The sequence below is a fragment of the Heloderma suspectum genome, chromosome 2, assembly GCF_057233095.1.
Source record: "Heloderma suspectum isolate Gila_16-S chromosome 2, 16-S_ref, whole genome shotgun sequence".
NCBI lineage: Eukaryota > Metazoa > Chordata > Lepidosauria > Squamata > Helodermatidae > Heloderma > Heloderma suspectum.
This window is the reverse complement of record NC_139459.1, coordinates 227,383,002-227,406,547: the sequence shown is the minus strand read 5'-3', so window position 1 is coordinate 227,406,547 and position 23,546 is coordinate 227,383,002.

Genomic DNA, 23,546 nt, shown 5'->3' with positions numbered 1-23,546 from the left:
ATTTAATCAACTTGTTACAAAAACTAGAATTGTGCCTGCGGCATTGAATTGTGTGTGTGCGTGCGTGTGGGGGGGGGGAGAGACATCTTCTTTTAGTTCTGTGCTAGCAAGCCTATTTACTTGGATTATTTGTTTTTCATGTTTAAAAGATTTACCTCCCAAAATATTTTTTAAAATAAATGCTCTAAAATCATAATTATTAGTCTATTGAATGCCTTAGTCTTCTCCTATATATCTCCTAACATTTGGGGAAAAGTTTATTCTTTTATTCAAAGTTTATTTGGCCTTCTATTTTTCTTTGACCATGTTTACTGCGGTCATTTGTTATTTGTATTTTCAACAGGAATGTATGACACACACACACCCCGATGTCCAGCCATGAGGTCCACCACAGGGAAATCTGGACAGCCATTAGACTATCGTTGTTAAATTGTGGCTATAAATTGTGGAGTTTACAGCATTTGTGGCTGTAAAGCACTTCCTTCTACACAGATTGTGCTGTTTACACCATAGTTTACATAGAACGACGTGCTTTACGGCTACAAATGCCATAAACTACACAATTTATGGCAGTAATTTTGCTGTGATAGGCTAATGGCTGCTGCCATTAGCCTATTGCGCCATTTAGAATGGAAAAGAGCCACCTCGTGGGAAATCCAGCAGACCAGCTGCTGAGTCCACTGCAGGTCAGATTCTTGAGAATCCGGCCTTATTTGTGTCTGCGGTGGATTTCTTTGCCGTCCCTAATTTTCACGCTTTTTTTAAAAAAAGTCAATCCTATATCACCTTATAAACCAAGGGAAGGACTTACTTAAGTGCATTATATAATTCTACTTAATTTGTCTTCTGAGTTTTAGTAGGGATAGGGGAATTAGTGATGCCCGAGCTTGTCAAGGTTCTCCGAGTTCAGCCCAGAAGCTCAGTCCGCCTCATCTCTGTTCCCAATTGTGGGCTTCTTCTTTGTTGTTCAAATGGGAAAAGTGTATATGGGGGTATGCATTTTTAAAGTGTGCATCCAAATGTGTACTTTCCCACTGTTGACTAATGCATCAGAGTGTGCACTTTTCCAAAATGCACACTTTTCAAACCAATATTGCAAGCTCAGGAATGTACAAGCTTTGCTTGCAAAATATACTCACATTCATGTTCAGGGATGCAAACAGGGCAAGCTCTGGTCACAAACGAACCAAAACAAAATTCTCCTGCATCCCTAGTTTTGTGCTGCTGAGGTTTTCTCCTTCAACTCTGACAATGAGCAGTTCCCCACAGTGTCATTCCACAAATTCAAATCGCATTAGCGGAGCTCCACTGAATCTTTCCATTGTGCAAGTGGTTGCCCATTACGCTTGTGCAACCAATTGTGCAAGGAGTTGCACAACCAGTTGCACAGCCCATTGCCCAATGGGTTGCACAAGAGTTATGTGCAAGGTATTGTAAAATAGGTAGCATAATGGTTGCACAAGGGATTACACAACCACTTGTGCAACTGTACTTGTGCAACTGTAACTTTAGTTGGATTGTTCTCTTGACCATAGTTCAGAACCTAGTTTCGGCTAGCACAACATCATTTATGCTAATGGAATGACACAGTTGGATACTGCCCCATGTATGTTCCCTACAAATACCTCATGGCTAGAGGAAAATTGCAAATATAATGGGACTCAAAATGACATCACAAACCCCAGTAATATAGCATGGTTTTAAAAATAATATTTGTCAACATTAAAGTAGCTGGTGAAGTTTTCACCCTGGTCAATTTGCATTCAAGTTTCTTAAGCACACTATTGTGTCAACTGCAACATGGCATTATCTGTTTTTCATTTCCATTAGCAGCAACCTGGCACAGGCTTCATTAGCTGAAGCCGTGGAACTGACAGTTTTACATACCTCTGCAATAGTGACAACTATGAGCCTCTCATTCTGCTCCACCATATAGATGTTTGGACCTTTAGCATCATGGGTAGCTGATAGTTCTGCAAACCAACAATCCATCACTAGAAAAGATGACAGAATTGCTTGATAAATCATAAGCTGAAAGTTTTCTCTGATACTGAGAGAAGATTGCTGAGGCAATGTATATAAAGTGCTTTGAACACTCAAAAATCACTATATAAATGTTGCAGCAGCACATTGTCCAAGGCAGAGTAGTCAAAAACCCTGAACTCTTATTTCAAATCTGTGAAATTTCTTGTGGAAGGGCAGAAATGACAACTCTTGGGAGATCCGTGCAAAGCATGGCCTAGAAGCTGGTCCTAGCCTCTCTGCATATTTTGCAGCCTAGAAGTCTGCATCTCTCCAGGATGCACTGCCACCTGTCTAGACATGTGCCTGTGTTGCCGCACAGGCACCCATGCAGATCTTTCTCCTAAGGCTGGTTCTTGGCAGGCAGGGAAAAGAGCCTAGAACAGACTGTCCAGAAAAGCAACCTTTTTATTTGAACAAGCGTTTGGCCTACTGTGCTGATTTGTTTTTCTTCTGCTGCTCTCTATGTTAATCTGTATTTTTAATTTAATTATGTTTTTAACTGGATTCAGTGTTTTAAAATCCGCTGTTATCCGATTTCATTGTGATATTGCTTATCGGTGCTATGGATTATGTTTTACTAGGGATTTTATTGCTGATAGCTACCTTGGCAAGTTTTAAGGGAAAATGGGATATAAAGTAACAAACAAACAAACAAACAAACAGGGAGGGGAGGCTCAGTTGCAGCACTACTCCTCTGCGGAAACAGCTGGCAACTCCAGAAACAGCCAAAATCTATTCGTACCTTGGGACGAAAATGTTCACACTGTAGACCTTGAGCATCCCTGCTTCTTGTTTATCATCACATGCAAGAGCGGGTGGCCACACATTGCCCCAAAACATACACACTGACCCAAAAGGAGGACACGGATTTTGCATATGCTACCTTGCATATATGGAGGCAGATGTAGAAGTAATTACTAGGGCTGTGCATGGACCCACCCCCCAAGCCGACTCAGAGGCCACGTCAGGGCTTCTGAGGTGGGCCCAGTTCAGCTCAGGCTGATTCAGGGGGACCCTGACTCACTTCAGTCTATGAAGCTGAAGCAGGATTAATCCTGCTTCACCCCCCCCAAAGAAACACCGCCCAGCCCCCAGCTCCTTACCTGGGCCCTTGTTCTGTGTGGGGAAGGGGCCTGCCACCACCACGGGAGCCACTGCTATGGGTGCCTCTGGAGGAGCTGTTGCCAGTGTTGCCAGGGGAGCTGGCGCTGGTATTTATTTATTCATTTCATTTCATTACTGCCCAATAGCTGAAGCTCTCTGAGCGGTTCACAAAAATTAAAACCAAATGGCACACAATAAAACAATATAAAATATATAGAACATTAAAGCCACAATATAACAATACAACCACAATAAAACCTAGCAGCAGTGCAGGAATTTAAAATACAGATTTAAAACAGCAAAGTTGTTTTAAAAGTCTAGAAAGCTAAAATGTTAAAATGCCTGGGAAAATAAAAAGGTCTTCACCTGGCGCCAAAAGGAATACCATGTAGGTGCCAGGCGAACCTCACTAGGGAGCTCATTCCAGAACCGGGGTGCCACAGCAGAAAAAGCCCTCCTCCTCCTAGTAGCCACCTGCCTCACTTCCTTTGGCAGGGGCTCACGGAGAAGGGCTGCTGAGGATGATCTTAAGGTCCGGGCAGGCACATATGGGAGGAGGCGATCCTTCAGATAACCTGGCCCTAAGCCATTAAGGGCTTTGAATGTTAACACCAGCACTTTGAATCGGGCCCGGAAATGGACTGGCAGCCAGTGCAGCTGGAAAAGTACTGGCGTAATATGAGCTCGCTGGCCAGTCCCTGTTAACAATCTTGTTGCCCTATTTTGGACCAGCTGAAGTTTCCAGACCGTTTTCAAAGGCAGCCCCACGTATAACTCATTGCAGTAATCCAGATGAGAAGTTATCAGATCGTGGATAACTGTAGCTAGGCTATCTCTGTCCAGATAAGGGCGTAGTTGGTATACCAGCCCAAGCTGATAAAAAGTGCTCCATGCCACTGAGTTCACCTGTGCCTCAAGTGACAGTTCTGGATCCAAGAGCACCCCCAAACTATGAACGTGATCCTTTAGGGGGAGTGCAACCCCCCCCCCCCAGAACAGGTTGAATATCACCTAGCCAGCCAGATGAACCACCCACTAACAGTACCTCTGTCTTGTTTGGATTGATTTTTAGTTTATTGGCCCTCATCCAGTCCATTACCGTGCCCAGGCCCTGATTCAGAACAGCCACTGCCTCACCTGGTTTGATGAGAAAGAGAAGTAGAGCTGGGTGTCATCTGCATGTTGATGGCACCTCAGCCCACACCTCCGGATAACCTCTCCCAGTGGTTTCAGATAACCTCCCCCAGTGGTTTCATGTAGATGTTAAACAGCATGGGGGTTGAAATAGAGCCCTGTGGAACCCCATGGCACAACTGCCATGGCAAAGAGCAATAATCCCTGAGCACCACCTTCTGGAATCGGCCATCCAAGTAGGAGCGGAACCACTGCAGTGCAGTGCCTCCAACTCCCAACCCAGACAACCTATCCAGAAGGATACCACGGTCAATGGTATCGAAAGCCGCTGAGAGGTCCAGGAGAATCAACAGGGTCGCACTCCCCCTGTCCCTTTCCTGGCAGAGGTCATCCTACAGGGCGACCAAGACAAAACCAGACCTGAAGCCTGATTGAAATGGATCTAGATAATCCGTTTCATTCAACAGTGCCTGGAGCTGTCCTGCAACCACCTGCTCAAGCACCTTGCCCAGGAAGGGGATGTTGGCCACTGGCCTAGAATTGTTAACATCCTCCAGGTCCACGTTAGGCTTTTTCAGGAGTGGTCTAATTACCGCCTCTTTTAAAGTGGTAGGCACCACTCACTCTCTCAAGGAGGAATTTACAACCTCCTGGACTCAGCTGGACATCCCCTCCTTGTTAGATTTAATAAGCCATGAAGGAAAAGGGTCAAGCACATAAGTGGTCAATTGGACTTGGCCAAGCACCTTGTCCACATCCTCAGGCCTCAGTAACTGAAACTCATCCAATAAAACTGGACCAGACGGTGCTCTGAACACCTCTACCAATGGAACTGCATTAATCGTGGTGTCCAATTCATGATGAAACTGAGAGGCTTTATCTTCAAAGTGCCTTGCAAACTCATCACAGCGTGCCACTGAGGGTTCCACTGTCTCTCTCCCTGGCCCAGAATGTAACAGGCCGCGAACCACTCGGAAAATCTCCGCTAGATGACACTGAGAAGATGCAATGCTGGTGGAAAAGAACTGTCTCTTTGCCACCCTCACTGCCACAGAGTAGGCTCTACAATGAGCTCTTACCTGTGTTCAGTCAGACTCAGCACAAGTTTTCCTCCACCTGCGTTCTAGCCGTCTCCCCTCTTGCTTCATTGCCCTCAGCTCAGGTGTATACCAAGGAGCTGGCCGGGCTCTGCTCAGAGGGAGAGGGTGCTTGGGCGAGATTGTATCAACCGCCCAAGTCATCTCTGCATTCCACAGAGCGACCTGGGCTTCGACAGGAGCACCAGCCATACCAGCAGGAAAATCCCCCAGAGGCCTCTGGAATCCATCGGAATCCATTAGCCTCCAGGGGTGGACAATTTTAATAGGTTCCCCACCCTTGCAAAGGGGGAAGGCTGCCAGGAGTCTAAACCTCAGCAGGAAGTGATCTGTCCATGACAAAGGAACAGATGTTGGGTTGGAGAGTGCCCCACAAAGCTGTGTGGCCACCTTCATCAGCGAGCCTGTCGCAGCCCGCCAACTGCTTGCTCTGCCCTCATTGCAAGGAGGGAAAAACGGGCGATTGGCGGGAGGCGCCGACCGCCTCCATACCTGCACAGCCTCCTTTCTTGCAGGGAAGGAGACCATGCAGATTGGGTAGGCAGGAGTCGCGCTCCAGCTGCGCCCTCTCCCTTCCTTTCAAGGAAGGGAGGGCGCCCGGTTGGAGGACGACTCCTGCCTCTGCTCAAGCCTTCATGGGCTCCTTGCTTGCAAGAAGCCCGTGAAGGCTTGAGTAAGACCAGCAGCGGTGGTCCACAACGAGGACGGGCTGCTCCCAGATCGCGCCGAAGCGATTCAGATTCGCTTGGGGGGGCGGCCTCTGCTTCACCTCAGAGGTGGCCTGCTCAACTCAGAGCTCCAGCTTTGGGTGCAAAGCCCTTGTAATTACTGTAATTTAAATAGAAAAAGCACACATCTCACCAGAGTGAGATAGAGTGCCGCCAGGCAGCTTGTGTGCCTGCTGAGGCTGCTTTCTAGGGGCTAACTGTTGAGGGACTTCAAGCTGCCCCCCTCCTTATGGTTCTTTATCTTTAAACCAGACTTGGACTGGACAGTGTTTCAAATAGACGACACCTTCAGATAGAGGAGTGTCCTTTGTACAGTAAGATGTGTGGTCACCCCAACATATACCATCTCTGTATTCGTGAAAACAGATGGGGAAAGACCATTGATGCAGATGCCGAGGCCACCAGAGTGAAGCCCGTAATTTCCATAGAATCAACAGCTCCATCTAGACCAAAGGAGTACATCATGGAGGGAATAGCCCTTCCTTATACTGCTACAACAGGGCATTAACAAAAACCACATCGTGCTGTCCTCCAGGAAGTGCTCAATATTTTACTCCAGGAAAAAACAGTGGGCAAGCGTTGTGACAAGCAGGCAGTCTATCACAAGCTGCTTCAGACTGCTCATTTCTGTCTGTAGAGACCCTATTATTCAGGGCCTTGTCTTTTTTAGGAATACTGATTTTAATGTATTTTCTTTGGGTGGTGCCTGGCAGCAGGAGGAAATGGGCTCAAAGGAAAAGAAATAGCTCTCTGTAGATTTTCCCCTCAGCATGTATTTATTGGGAGGCTTTAGCTGTCTTGGATGCTCAGAGGGAGCTCAGTCTATGCTCCCGGCCAGAAGCAGGTTCCAAAGACTAAAGCATTTATTTAGTGAAACACATTTCGCCATACAGACTGGTGGACTGTGAGCAAAACCATCTGGTTTCTTCTCCATCAGCAAATGTAACTCCCACAAATGCCAAGTATTAATGAGAGCGAGCTATACTTTTTTTTGCCTTCAAACCAGGTGAAGTGAGCCGAGCCCAGAGAATTATGGGAAACAGGAAGTATGCAAAGCTGGCTGCCTATGAAAGTGGGTAGGTGACTCCGAATCTCATATTTCTCATTCTGTTGACCCCTGGAACTGTACATTTGGTAGCATTTTGGAGTTTAAGGCATAGTGGTACTTTGTCAATGATCCCAGTGACATCTGTATTTTAATCATGAGGCATGCTAAAGTATTCCTCATTAATAATGAGGCAAGCTGGTTAGGTCCAGAAAAACCAAAGGATAGGTTGAACTTATTCATACATACAGCAAAATATGAGGTAATTTCTAAAATCTTCTACCTTGTGTTGTGTGTCAACATGCATCCTGTCAGTGACTAAAAGATGGATAATGCTTTTACTAGTGTCAAATACATGTGGGAGGAAAGGGAACAAGAAGTTGGATGGGGCATTTCTGTTCGAAAACACCACAATAGAATTTTGAAGTATAAAGAAGAACTATGGAAAAGTTCATATAGTCTCTATCAGCCATCTTGGAGATCTTTTCCCGCCAATTTCTCTGTCTTGACCTGACAGAATCATTTAGGTTGCTGATCTATGTTGTGACCATTTCTTAAGACTTGCAACCATTTTTCCTTACAACAAATCAGATCAGTTTATTGAGGTTTTCTCAAGCTATCCCTGGGTCTCATCACAACTGATATAATTTATAGAGTACAAAGATGACCCCGCCATAGCTTGATACTGAAGATGATGCCCATGGAGGTAGAAAATGGAATTCTGATTGTAAATGGATGAGTAGCAGATGGATCGAGAAGCATGACAAATGGGTGACCAGATTGTTGCTGCAGTGGTTGTAGCTCCCAGTCGATGGTGACACAGCAGAAAGATTCAGACCATTACAAGATCTCTGTGGAATCCTGGGCATGCTACTTTGTGGCTTAGCTTTCCATTCTTAAAATGGCGGGGTAAGATTGGAAGACATTTAGGTTCCATAGTTCCCCAAAGCAGGGATTTGCAGATATTTCAGGGGTATAACTTTTTATTGTCAACACATTTTTTCCTTTTGAAAAGCTTTGCCGAGCTAATATCAGGTGAAGACATGGCATAAATCACAAACAAAAAGCCAAGTAAGGGCTGCTGAACTTTCCTTCTCTTTTTCTTGGAATTGTCTCTTCGCAGTTCATCAGTTTTTATAGCAGGGATTTAGGAAAGCTAAAGACCTAACTCCAGATAAAAGTTGTGGATATTGTGTTAAATCAAGGGAGCTACTCTTACAGTACCCTTTCTTGGCGGGGAGTCAACAAGAAGGGATTTGGATATTTTATTTCATCTGAAGGGCCGAGTTGGCTTGTTATTCAGTTATAATAGAGGACAACTATTGGAAACAGTTTCTCTATCAAAAGGCACTATCAAAAGGCCTATAATAAATTCTAATAGGGCGTCCATCCTAAGATACATGTTCTGTTTTCCCACTAGGAACTTGGCTCCCATCCCCAACAGAGTAAGCAGCTATCCCAAAGCCATGTTCTAGAAATGTGCAAACAGTTACGTTACTTCATAATATGCAACACACACACACAACATGGTAGGCATGTTCACAGACAAAGCACTCCTATTTCTGTTAAGCAGAGGAGGGAGGGGGGAGAGGGAGGGAGTGGTAGAGATGTTGTGGCTAATGTGAGTTGAATGGAGAATGTGCATAAAAAGAGCCATAGTACAATTTCATCACACATTGTGAAAAACATGCACAAATGAACAGCACCAATAAGAGATATTACACATTGTCCAACTAATGTGCACAGTCTCCGACTGATCTTAAAGAACATCCAACCATCAACAGGGAGATTTAACACCTGGGTTAATCAGTATGCATATTCTACACCTGAGCACTCTCTACATCCATTGGTCATTGTGTATAATACTCACATCATCCAACATGAACTGGAGATTATTTATATTGACTCAACAATGTGCACAATCATGCTCCTAACATTATCCAGATTCCCCATGATGTTGGGGGAATGTTCTTTCACCATCAACAAGTATCCTGACACATGCACATTCTCTAACACAAGTAGCACTATCACCTTTCAGTTCTCATTAACCCCAAAACATACATTCCATCACCAAATGCAGAGCCTGAGGACAATGACATCCTGTGGCCTGTTCAGACTGTGAACAGGGCTCGCCCTGCCACTTCTTCACTGAACTTGAAGTGGGCAAGCTGTCACGTTTCCCTTTGCCCCTGCTATAAACTTCAAAAGCCAAATCAAAACACAGATCAGAGACTTCAATTCCAAGGCTTTTTTAATCCACTTAATTCAATGGGTCATTCAGACTGTCAGTGACCCACAGTCTACAAAGGAAATGCCTTCAGGGAGTTCAGAGGAAAGCTACGAAGTTGCCCACAAGTTGCCCACCGTTTGAGGGAACAGCAAGCTTGCTTTCCTAATTTAAGGGGTGGGGTGGGATCTCCCTCTATCTCATGAGGACTCTAAGCACAGCTATTCCCACCAGACCAATTGGGCAGATCGCCTAAGCTCCGCCCCTGCCATCTCTCTCTTGGCTCTGCATCTGCACCTGGCATCTAAGAATTCAGGCTCTACCAGTCCCACCTCTCCCTGTTCTCACACACCTCTCACAGTGTGTGAAGAGGGGCCCTCTCCATCCAGCTGTGCCTTTGAAGCCTGAGGGGTTTGCCTATCCATCTCTGTCCAGGCCTGGGAAACTTCCTCCCCCATGTGTTGCGGTTCCTCTTCAGACTCTAAGCTACTCTGCCAATTGCTGTGCTCAGTGGCAACCCTAACAGCCACATCCTCCTCTTCCACCACAGAGCAGCACCACATGCCACTGGAGTCTCAAACATTTTCTTTTGCTTTGTTTCATGGCCAGCCGTGCCCAACAAGGCAGTAATTTTGTGGAAGTGCCGATGATATTTGTTCAACATTCCAAATGTGCCCACCAACACAAAAGGTTTGGGCACCCCTGACATACCCCCAGGACTGAGCCCCAGAATCTGTCTTAATTTCCCCAAAGACCCTGGGACATATGAATTAAGGGTGCCTTCTCACTGATGAACAATCCCAGCCAGGCTTGCAGACATCTGAGATTAGTGGGAAGTATTTCCAGGTTAGAATGTTATTTAGCCCTGGTGCTTCTCATTGTAAAATTTACTACTAGTAGGGATGTACGAAAGTCTTACCTGGCTCCCGCTGGGCAATCCGCGGTCAGGGGGAGGCACTCCGTCCCTCCCCCCGGAATCCTCCCCGGCCAGCTCCGCTCCACAGCAGCTCCACAGAGCTGCTGGGCTGCTGCGGCCGCAAATGGCGGCCGTCGTAGGGGCTGCCATTTGTGTCCTTGCAGTCATGATAGGCTACGTAAGTATTTATGTAGCCTATCACGGCAAAGAGCAGGGATGCAAATGGCAGCCGCTACACCATTTGCGCCCCTGCTCTTTGCCGTGATAGGCTACGTAAGTATTTATGTGGCTGCCTTTACCATGATAGGCTACATAAGCCTATCACGGCTGACTGCAAGGACTCAAATGGTGGCCGCTACAACGGCCGCCATTTGCGGCCACAGCAGCCCGGCAGCAGCCAGGCGGGAGACCAGCCGGAGCCGCCACTGCAGCTGGAGCTGCCGCCAGAGCTGCTGGCAGGTAAGCTCTGTCCCGGGGGGATTCCGTGAGGTGGCGGGGGGGAAGGCTGTTCTGCCACAGATTCCGGGGGGCCAGATTCTAAAGAACCCGGACTCACTGTAGTCCGTGGAGGAATTCTGACGTCCCTAATTACTAGACACTTAATCCTCATGGACCAGTGTGACATAACCCTCCCTCAGGTCCATCTGCCTCTGCTTTGGGACAGCTGGCCTTACTGTCCCACAAGCTTCAGCACCTCAATTCACCAGGTAAGACACACCCAATATGCCTAATTGGTTCCCTTTACCCAACCCAGAAGTACCCAGGAAATATGAACACTATTGTTAGTGCAGAAAGATGAACAAGCCGTGGGATTTTATAATTTCAAAACAAACACACTAAAGTTTATTTAATACAAGAGATGTTATATCTTATAATTAATCACTCAGTTCTTGGTCTTACCCTGCCTACTCTATCCCTTTTAACTCCTATTCCCACAACCCCACTATCAAGATATAGCTTCACCAAACTCTAAGGCCCTCTCTCCAAACCCTATCTCTATCCAACCAAATGTCTGCTCTGTAAGGAGCTGCCATTTAGGTCAAAGTCAGTGCTTTACAGCCACAAATGGCATAGGATACACCATTTATGGCTCTATTTCTTCCCGTGATGGGCTAATGGCAGCAGCCATTAGTGTATTGTGTCATATAGGAAGCCTATATTGGCCTAATTAGGAAACCTAATATAGTTTCCGGAGAGCCATTCTGCCAACTTCAGCGGACCTGGCTGGGCTTCGGAGGATTCTGCAGGGCTCCGAGTGGCCCGAATTGCCCCACTACGGACCCTCCTTGGATGAGACAGTGGGGAATTTGTACATCCCTACCCCTCGCCCCTTTCACTCCCACTCTACCAAACAATTAACCCTAGTTTACATGGGTTCTATTTAACACAGCAAACACATTAAACATTAATATAGACTCCACGTGGCAAGCATTGTGATTTTGTCACAACCAGCTACCCAGATTTCCTAGAAGGACTTTCTCTCCTCCCGCACCCCTTCCCATCACTAAGGCCCCAACCTAAGCTATTTAGGGGAATCATAAAGGAACGGGGAGTTCATCTCACTGAACTAGTGCTCTGCCAAAAGCTGTCCTCCAATTTCCTGAAAGTTTTCTTTCCCCAGAGTGTTCTTCCTCTCCTTCAATTCTCCCCTCCCCCCACCCCCCGTGATCGCTTTTCTATCAAACTGAATGGGGATAGTTGGGATGGGGTGAGATGTGTGCGGAAGACATTTTCTGCACAGCACTAAGCTGAACTATGTCCTGAGGATGTGACCCACATTATGAACTTATTTTGCATCGATAGTGCTCTCCACAAAATGTAACATTCACTTCAGCGCACTGACAACCTGCATGACTCACACACCTGATTGGGGCTGTCCCTTGTCAAACATCACTCTGCACCTCTTAGCAGGTCATCACCCCAGCAAACACCGAGCCATCTGCACTGAGTCCTGTGTCTCTTACACTTCCACTGCCCACATAGAGCCTTTCACCCACTTATTCACTCTCTCACTAGTTAACAGAAAGGAGGCCAGAAGATCATGTGCCACTAGACTGTCAAATTATGCAGGAAACACAGAAGGTGGGAATGAGACACTTCTTCCTTTGGCACCTGCTCCATTTTAACATTGATTTACAGAGATGGAAGCCTAGCGCCAAATCCTCCGCTGTTTTAACTTTATTTTTATCTAGGGTTCTGTATTAGATAGAAGCTACATGATTAGGGCTGCCCATTCAGTAACTATTTTAGTCGATTATCTGGTTTACATTGTACTATGTTTTATGTTTCTTTTCATATGCATAAAATTATGTCATTGTTCGCTGCATAAATCTTGATTTTGTTTAACTGTCCTCTGTTTGCTTAGTCCATTCCAAAACAAATAAAAAACTCCTATGCAAACCACCCTGCACTTGATGAATATAGAGGACAGATCTGAATTAAATATGACATGAGGTGGGATCCAGACTAAGTTAGCTGAACATAGGTCCCATTCAAATCAATGGGGTAAATTAGTCATGATTTAAGTCCCATTGATTTCAGTTGGAGCTCAATCCAACTATCTTAGCCTGGATCCACATTGTTTAAATGTATATGTTTTATGTGCTAATTCAGGTCTGTGGATTCTTATGCCCAAAAGCACAGGTCTCCAGCAGTGACCAGTATGATTCCACTGAAAAGGCTCGAGACTAGGGGTCCCCAGCCTTTTTGGGTCAGTGGGTACATTTGTAATTTTTGAAAGTGTCATGGGTGCTTTCACAAAATGGCTCCATGGGGGAGGGTCTTGCTCATTCATAACATTGGGGGCATGGCTGGTCACAGAACACTCATTACCAGAAGTCAAAGTTGTGAGGGTTTTTTTGTTTTGTTTTTTTAAAGGATTAACTTCCCAAGAACCTAAGTACAAGGAAGAGGTGGGTCTGAGCTCCAAAACACAAAAACATTCTATTGAACCCAAATAAAAGTAGTGCCAGAGAGCAGCAGTTTGTTTTCCAACAAGCCAGCCCCCCAGTTAAAAAAAAAAAGGTTTAAAAAATCTTAAAATAAAAACCAGGAGGGGCAGGGAGCTGTTGGTATGGATGTCCGACACTGGGAATTCCATTCCATTTAAGCCCAATGGGATTCCACAGTGTTTCCATTCCAGTAAGAGGCAGCAGATGATTTTATTCCCTCAATTCCAGAACATTTTTGCACATTTTTCTCTGGCTCCTGCCATTTGCACAAATGATCATTTGTGCAAATTGGATTGTTTGTGGGGGTCATTAAATTTGTGCAAATGGAGGTCGTAATTTCTTTTTACATTTTTTATTGGCAGTTTTGTGCAAGTGTGCACGATTGCAAGTCCACCTGTCCACTATGTAGCCCCGCAGAGGCGTATTCCTCTCTTGTAAATATCCTTGTCAGTTTCATCTAGGGGTGTACGGATGACTTACCCCATTCCGCTGGGGGCATCCACTGGGGGGGGAGGTGATCTGTCCCTCCCCCCCAGAATCCTCCCCAGCCAGCTCTGCTCCGCGGGGAGCCCACAGAGCTGCCGGCCAGGGCTGCCTGCAGCTGGACTTCTGTCTGCTGCTGGGCTGCGGCCGCCATTTACGTCCCTGCGGTAGCCGTGATAGGCTACATATATATTTACATAGCCTATCATGGTGTCAAGGTGGACACTGAGCCCATAGAATCCCAGAGTAGTTCTGATTCTGAGGAAGAGCAGTCGCTCCTGGGAGAGGAGCGCGCTCCTCTTTCCCAGGGCCAACAGCTGACTGAGATTCCTCCCACCAGCATTCCTAGCTTAGATAGCAGTCCAGGGAGTGACAGAGCGCAGATAGCAAACTTGGTGGACGCGCGACGCCAACGCAGAGAGCGGCGCCAAATGGAGGGCGCAGAAAGGAGGCGTAGTGCCCGGTTGGCGCGCAAACAACGGCTGCGCCCAGAGGATCCAAGGGAAAAGGGGAGGGACTCTCCCTAGTCCTTAAGTTCAGGGGTCTGCCAGTAATTCCCTTTCAAACGGGGACCAACTGTTCCAACTTAGGGCATAGGTACTGTGCTGCTCAGATCTAGTTGCTACCTGTAGAGTTGTTAAGTTGTAAAAGAAGAATAAAGTAGGGATGGCAGAGAATTTCTCCCCGAAACTTCAGGGGGCCGAGCACCAACATGTTTGGCCCCCTGAAGAAGTTTTGGGGAGAAATTCTCCGCACCCCCCTGCCCCCGCACACCCCCCGGGATGAGACTTACCTTTCCCGAATGTCCCTCCCGGCGGCGGGTCCCGGCGGCGGTTCGTCGGGTCTTCGTCAGGGGCAGGGGCAGCAGCCGGTCTTTTGACCGGCTGCCACCGCTGCCATTCCAATAAAAGTAAAAAAAAAAAAAAACACCCCCGTGATAGGCTACGTGACGATTAACGTAGCCTATCACGGCTGACTTTGCAGATCTAGCCGTGATAGGCTACGTTAATCGTCACGTAGCCTATCACGGGGGCGTTTTGTTTTTTTTTAACTTTTTATTTCGCGGCCGGGCGAGGCGAGGCGCCTCCTCCCCGGCTGGAATTTCGGCCGGGCGAGGCTGGAAGCCTCCCCCCCCCCCGGCCTGAACTTCGGGGGGAGAGCAGCGAAGCGCCTCCCCCCCACCACGAAAAGCTGCGAGACCAGGTAAGTGGCTTTCATGCACTCCTAGAATAAAGCTTTGAAAGGAATCCCTTTGTCTGTGTCTGGACTTGGCTACTGGATTAGACTGAGAGGGGCCTCCAAGGAGCCCTTGACACACAGCTACCACAGGGACGCAAATGATGTCCCTGCATTAGCCATGATAGGCTACGTAAATACTTATGTAGCCTATCACGGCTAAAGTGGAATGGAAATGGCGGCCGCAGACCGGGGCAGCCATTCACAGGGCAGCAGACAGCCAACAAAGGTAGGCTCCATCCCGGGGGGATTCCACGGGGTGGCGGGGGGATTGCTCCATTCCGCCACAGACTCTGGGGGGGTGGATTCTTTAGAACTCACTGTAGAACTCACTTTAGAACTCCCTGGAGTCCGTGGCAGAATTCTCTAACATCCCTAGTTTCATCCTCTCCACACACTACTTCATATTCTATACTTGTCAATTTCATTCTCCTCTTCCAGGCTTCCTGAGCAAAAAGGGTGAGTGGCTAGGGACTGACAAGTTCTTTGACAAATACTGAATATGGCTCTGCTGGGCAAAACAAAGTAGCAGGGAGAGGATGAAACTGACAAGGATATTTACAAGAGGAGAATATTTGTTTATTTGTTTATTTATTTATTATATTTATATTTATATCCCACCTTTTTCCTATTTGAGGAACCCAAGTTGGTGTACATAATCCTCCTCCTCTTATTTTAGCCTCACAACAACAACCCTGTGAGGTAGGTTGGGCTAAGAGTCTGTGACTGGCCCAATGTCACCCAGTGAGCTTCCATGGCTGAGTGGGGACTAGAATCCAGATCTCCTGGCTCCCAGTCCAACACTCTAGCCACTACACCACACTGGCTGTCAATATCTGTGGGGCGGACAGACACACTTGCAATCATGCGTACTTGCACAAGATCGCCAATTTTAAAAAATATTAAAATAAAATTTACTACCACATTTCTACAAATTTAAAGATTCCCCCCCCCCAAAAAAAATCAAATTTGAGCAAATTACCACCATTTTTTTAAAAAAATGAATCTGCATATTAGCTCAACTTGCTACACATCAAGTCAACACAAGTGTCTGTGCGGGAGGCGGGAAATGGAACGAAATCCACCGAACTGGAAATATCCATCTAGTTTTCACCCCCAAAATAGAATTATCATACATCCCTACCTGTCAGGCACTAAGAGTGCTGTCTGTGGGCACACTGGGGCCCATGGGCATCACACTGGAGATCCCCAGCTTTATACCTTGTGGTTACCACCTAGGTTCATGAAGCCAGGGGATCTGATGTACTGCCTCTGATGATGACCAGGTCATGAGGGAAGGAACATATAGAATCATAGAATCATAGAATCATAGAATAGTAGGGTTGGAAGGGGCCTACAAGGCCATCGAGTCCAACCCCCTGCTCAATGCAGGAATCCAAGTCAGAGCATCCCTGACAAATGGCTGTCCAGCCTCGTCTTGAAGGCCTCCAGTGTGGGAGAGCCCACCACCTCCCCAGGTAATTGGTTCCATTGCCGTATTGCTCTGACACTCAGGAAGTTTTTCCTGATGTTCAGTCGGAATCTGGCTTCCTGTAACTTGAGCCCATTATTCCGTGTCCTGCACTCTGGGATGATCAAGAAGAGATCCTGGCCTTCTTCTCTGTGACAACCTTTCAAGTACTTGAAGAGCGCTATCATATCTCCCCTCAGTCTTCTCTTCTCAAGGCTAAACATGCCCAGTTCTTTCAGTCTCTCTTCATAGGGCTTTGTTTCCAGTCCCCTGATCATCTTTGTTGCCCTCCTTTGAACCCTCTCCAGCTTGTCTGCATCCTTCTTAAAGTGTGGTGCTCAGAACTGGACACAGTACTCCAGATGAGGCCTAACCAGTGCTGAGTAGAGGGGAACTAGTACTTCCCGGGATTTGGAAGCGATGCTTCTATGAATGCAGCCCAAAATAGCATTTGCCTTTTTTGCAGCCACATCACATTGTTGGCTCATATTCAGCTTGTGATCGACGACAATTCCAAGATCCTTCTCGCTCGTAGTGTGGTTGAGCCACGTATCCCCCATCTTGTAACTGTGCATTTGGTTTCTTTTTCCTAGGTGCAGAACTTGGCATTTGTCCCTATTAAATGCCATTCTGTTGTTTTCTGCCCAGCACTCCAGTCTATCCAGATCACTTTGAATTTTGTTTCTGTCTTCCAAAGTATTAGCTATCCCTCCCAATTTTGTGTCATCTGCAAATTTGATCAGCATTCCCTGCACCTCCTCCTCCAAGTCATTAATAAAAATATTGAAGAGCACTGGGCCCAGGACTGAGCCCTGCGGTACCCCACTCGTTACCTCTCCCCAGCTTGAGAAGGTCCCATTGATAAGCACTCTTTGAGTCCGATTCTGTAGCCAACTGTGGATCCACTGGATCGTTGTTTCATCTAGCCCACTTCGAGCTAGTTTGCTCATCAGGATATCATGGGGCACTTTGTCGAAAGCTTTGCTGAAGTCGAGGTATATGATGTCTACAGCATTCCCACGGTCTACAAGGGAGGTGACTTGATCAAAAAATGAGATCAGATTTGTCTGGCAGGACTTGTTTTTGACAAATCCATGTTGGCTTCGAGTAATCACTGCATTGTTGTCAAGGTGCTTCCAGATGGATTGCTTTATGATCTGCTCCAGAATTTTCCCAGGGATTGATGTCAGACTGACTGGTCTGTAGTTCCCAGGTTCCTCCTTTTTACCCTTTTTGAAGATAGGGACAACGTTAGCCCTCCTCCAGTCATCTGGCACTTCCCCGGTCCTCCATGATTTCTCAAAGAGAATAGACAGCGGTTCTGAGAGCTCTTCTGCCAGTTCCTTTATGACTCTAGGATGCAGTTCATCTGGCCCTGGAGATTTGAACTCATTCAAAGTAATGAGGTGTTCCTTGACCATATGCCTGTCAATCTCAAGCTGCAATCCTGCCCCTTCAGCCTGTACTTCGCCTTTGCCAGGGGGGTCATAGACCCTCTTTTGGGAGAAGACTGAGCCAAAGTAGGAATTGAGCACCTCTGCCTTTTCTTTGTCCTCTGTTATCATTTTGCCATCCTTATTTAATAGCTGAACAACCATTTCTTTCCTCTGCCTTTTACTATGCACGTAGCTGAAGAAAGCCTTTTTGTTGTTTTTAGCATCCCTCGCTAACCTCACCTCGTTCTCCGCTTTAGCCTTCCTGACGCCATCCCTGCAATTCTGTGCTACCTGCCTGTACTCTTCCTTTGTTACTTGGCCTTCTTTCCACTTCCTATATGTGTCCTTTTTTGTTTTCAGGTCATCCCTAAGCTTTTTGTGAAGCCACATTGGCTTCTTCTGTTGTCTTCCACCTTTTCTTCTTGTTGGAATTGTTTGTGATTGTGCCTTGAGAATTTCCTTTTTTAAAAGTTCCCACCCATCTTGGACTCCTTTTCTCGCTAGCATTGCTTGCCATGGGACCTTACTGATCATTGTTCTGAGTTTATTAAAATCAGCTTTCCTAAAATCCAGGGTACGCGTTTGAGTACACTCGGCTTTTGCTTCCCTTAGAACCAAGAACTCAAGTACAACATGGTCGCTTTCCCCCAGAGTTCCTGTAACTGCTACTTTATCCACTAAGTCATCTCTGTTGGTTAGGATCAAGTCAAGGATAGCCGATCCTCTAGTTCCTTCCTCTACTTTCTGTAGGAGGAAGTTATCCGCCACACAAGTCAGGAATTTCCTGGAGGGGCCATGTTTTGCAGAATTTGTCTCCCAACAAATATCGGGGAAATTGAAGTCCCCCATTACTACTACATCATGCTTCCTTAAAACATTGGCTATTTGCTTTTCAAAAGTTTCATCCTTGGCTTCTCCTTGATTGGGTGGCCGGTAGTAGACTCCGACCACCAGGTTCCTTTTATTCTTTGCTCCATTTATTTCAACCCAGATGCTCTCGATGGGGCTACCAAGCTCCTCCTCCTGTATTTCTGTGCAGAGATATGTATTTTTCACATACAGTGCAACCCCGCCTCCCTTTCTGTTCCTCCTGTTCTTTTTGAACAAGTTATATCCTTCAACTGCTGTATTCCAGTCATGAGAGTCATCCCACCAAGTCTCAGTTATACCTATCAAGTCATAATTTCCCTCCTGTATTAAGAGTTCAAGTTCGTTCTGTTTGTTTCCCATACTCTGGGCATTAGTATATAGACATCGAAGACCATGTGCTTCATAGTCTGGCTTTCTTCCTACATGTGTCTGAAGACTATTATTGGGCGCTATCAGCGCTGTTCTCTCCATTGCAGTGCATGCGCCTACGTCCATTGTTACCCCCAACATTACATCTCCCTTCCCCGTAGGATTCAGTTTAAAGCCCTCCTGATGAAGTTCTTCATGCTGTGGCCAAACACATTCTTCCCAGCCTTTGTGAGGTGCAACCCATCCCTAGCCAACAGCCCATCTTCCAGGAAGTATAGCCCGTGGTCCCAGAATCCAAATCTCTCTCGTCGGCACCACCTTCGTAGCCAGTCATTCACCCGGAGTATTTTTCGTTCCCTTTCTATCCCTCTTCTAACTACTGGAAGGATGGATGAGAAAACTATCTGGGCCCCAAAGTTCTTGAGTTTCCTTCCCAAAGCTTCAAAGTCTGACGTGATCTCTTCGTAGCTCCGCTTGGCGGTATCATTTGTTCCCACATGGATGAGAAGAAAGGGATACCTGTCAGTGGGCTTTATGAGTGCAGGCAACCTTTCAGTCACGTCTCTAATCTGTCCTCCCGGGAGACAACATACCTGGCGAGTCCACGGGTCTTCGCGACATACTTGGGTCTCGATCCCACGCAGCAAGGAGTCTCCCACTACTACCACTCTTCTCTTCTTCTTCTTGTAGGCCTGGGTTTCATCGCCTCTGTTTGACTGACCTTTAGCCTCTTGCTCACTCTCATGCAGGTTCCCCTGTGATTCTTCCTCTGCAGGCTGTCCTCCAGTCTCATCTGCAAGTACCTGGAATCGGTTCCACAGCTCCACCGCTTCCACTGGTGCAGAGTGGCGTCTAGTTCTTCTTCTCCTAACTGTCACCGTTTTCCAAGGAGTATCCTCTACTCCATTTTTCTTCACCTCAGCATTTCCCACTGCCTCATCTTGCTGTTGCTCTTCAAGCTTCTGGTCTGCCCTTTGCTGCTGTAGTTCCCCCATTCTGTCCAAGAACTCTTCGTGTTCTCTTATTCCCCGGAGGGTTGACAGTCGCCGCTCCAGTCCACTTACTTTTTCCTCCAGCAGCGAATGGAGGAATGTGGTTCTTAAAGGTACCAAGGTCCCAGTATTTAGGGCTTTGAAGGTCAGCACCACCACCTTGAATTGAGCCTGGAAACAAACTGGCAGCCAGAGCAACTCAACTAAGATAGGTGTAACATAGTCAAATGCCTCACTCCAGCCAGGAACCTAGCTGCCACATTTTACACCAACTGCAGTTTCTAAAAGCTTTTCAAGGGCAGCCCCACATAGATGACATTGCAGCAGTCTAACCTGGAGATAACTGCCTGGGCATGAATGAATGATTTTGGCAAGGTCCACCTTTGTCTGGAACAGTTGTGGCCAGTGAGCCAACCAAAGCTGGGAAAAGGTACTCCTCACAACTACTGCCACCTGCACAGCTACCAGTGACAAGCTACACCTGCTTAAATGCCCTCTTCTACACAACTATTAAAGGAGCAGCAGCCCTGCTCTCTTTTTCACTTGGTCACCCTACACAGCTCACAAGAGGCTCCAGATTCAGTCCCCAGCGATGGTCGATGGATCGTAGGAGAAAGGAGTGGGCTTTTTCCCTCTCTTTCTGCTCCTGTTGCTGCTTGTTTGGTGAAAATGTTGCTCTGTGGCCCAGAGTGTAGTTTCTATTCTGGTCACCTCCCCATTTTCCATTTAAACATATAGCCAGGCCCTCCTGAAGTTAGGCTTCATCCATAGGATTGTCCTGACTTTTTGATGGTGGTCCTTATGCCTAGCTAGACAGATCAGCTGATTGGGTAGCTGCAGAGCTGGAGGATCTTAGTTTGACACCTGTATCCCAAGACAAGACTCTTGAGGGCTTTAGCTTTTCTTATGTTTTGAACTCAATTTTTAATATGGGATTTTTAAAAAATCTATTCACCAAACAAGCAACAGGAGCAGAGAGAGAGGGAGGGAGGGAGGGAGAGGGGGGGGGAAACCAAGTCTTTAGAATAGGGCAGCCTATGTATTCAATGAATGAATGAATGAATGAATGAATAAAAGTCCAGGTCCCTGGGTTCGATAACAAACCTTTACAGTTTCCTCTCATTACAAAACGTTGATAATCCAGCTTTTGTTTCTCTGTTCCTGACTTCTCATTGGCACATGGCTCCTGATTTCACTTGTGTCCAGCCATATGTTAGTGGGTATTTTTTCTGAGATTCCCTGCCACAGATAGATCCTCTGTAGCACATATGGTTTTAAGCTAGGCATTAATTGCAAACGTTTAGAGTGTCAAGCATGTGATTATTGCTCGGGATTTTAATTGAAATGAATCAGATTTCCTAAAATCGCCTTTCCTTTCCTGATGTAAGACTTTTTGGTGGATAAAGGGATTTAGGAAACTGGGATGGGGGGATAAAATAAAATAAAAAGGGCTGTGCTCTAACTGGATGTAAAAAAGCATAACTTAATTGAATTCATCTTATTTACATCTCCTAGAAAACTGGTCTAAATCCTGCAGGCTATGTTAAAAATAATAATAAATAATACTATAACAGTGACCTCGCATGGTTCCTTATTAACAAACATAGCTGCAAGGATTTTGCAAAGACGATTAACTCTGCTCCTTCTTATTATTCAGCATCATGTTTAATGTCATTTAATTTCACTAAGAATAATCCTACTCAAAAATTTCTGGATTTTGGCTAGCTCATCCATCCTCTTGCTCTCTGATCTATAAAATGTAGATGTATATTGTAACCATTATTTAACCTTCTGTTAGATTGTGATATTTCCAACTCTCTCTCCCCACTGGGTCATGGTACGGCCACAGCCTCCTCCTGCTACTCCCAGCTTGTGCAATCCCAGCTATGTCTGTGAAAAAAAGAGGGCGTGGATTGTCAAGCTTCCATTCTGATATCACAGCATACGTGGTGTTGTTCTCTTTATCCAAACCTGTAGTACAAAAGGGCCCAGGATTTTTGAGCCTGGGATCTTTGCCCTTGGGATATATGCACTCTGGATTGTCTTTTGAGGTCCCCAGATCTGGTTGGGTGGGGAGAGGGGAGACCTCTAATCTCCCAACCACATAGGAAGCTGCCTTATCAGACCATTGGTCCATCTAGGCCAGTTCTGTTGACACTGACTGGCAGCAGCTCTCCAAAGTTCCAGGGCAGATTCTTCTCTCGCTCGACCTGGAGATGTTGGGGATTGAAGTTGGGACCTTCGGCATGCAAAGCAGATGCTCTGTCACTGAGCTACAGTCCCTGCCCAATGTATAATGGCAGTACAATATAAGCAGACTATGTTGCTGTGCTGCTAAGTGGCAACCAGCAAACACTGAATTTAAAATACACACGCATATGCAGGGGCCAAGGGCAGCTGGTGCGCTGCCCTTATGATGGAATTGCAGCTGCTTGTTATGTATGTATCTGAAATGGATGCTCTGGAATTCGTTTTTAAAATCTAGTTCTTTTAAAAAGTTAGAACCTCTCAATACGGAGTACACGTAAACCAGTAGTCCAGTTTCAACATCTGGGCTTGTAAAGTTTCTTGCCAGAATTGGTCTCATGATCTTGGAGACTCATCTATAAATTCACACTTGAGCTCTTGGAGCCCAATAGTCCTTAAAGAAGAGTGGTGATGGGCCAGTGCACTGCAACCTCGTTGCTAGGATCTCTCTACTTAAGTTGTAGGTCAGGATAGAAGTTCATCTGTTTTGCAAATCGTACCTCTAGGAAATGCTTGGCCAGCTTCTGTATATTGTCACTACGTTTGGCTCCTGTCTTCTCATTCCCATCTTGCAATCCATCTTTCCTAATGCCATTTCTACACCCACCCTGGGGTAATCTACATGAGCATTTTATCCTGATGCTCTAACATCTGGCTCACTCATGGGACACACATACACACCCCAACCCATCGTGCTGACCCACCTTTGATATTACACTATTTCACAAACCACTTTTATGAAGTTTTCTCCGGTGCTTGCAGTTTCCATACTCCATGAAGACATGTGTGTTCCAACCTTGCAGTATTATAACTCGTACCAGTAGGAGTGGCTTTAAAGCTTTTCCCACCTTCTCCTCACCCCACCCCCTCTATGCATCTCTCCTCCTCTTCCTCTCATTCCTGGCTCTTTCCTCACACTGATTTTTATGGGATTTAGGGAGGAAAAAAACACCAAATATGATCACCCTCTGAAGCCTTTCTAAAGCAGTGATTGCCCACCATGCTCCGGATCAGAGCTGCCCTCGCCATCTACAAGGGAGCAGAGAACACTCTGAGGAGCACCCAGAGAAAGGGGAGCCCTAAGGAAAGAGCATGGCCAAGGGTCATTTTCCTAGATGACACCATGCAAGAGTGAGTGAGAAAGGAGGAGGGAATTGGGGGGGGTCCCTCGCCAGGTGGCACACTAATAAGAATGGGGGGGGAGGCTCAGTAGCT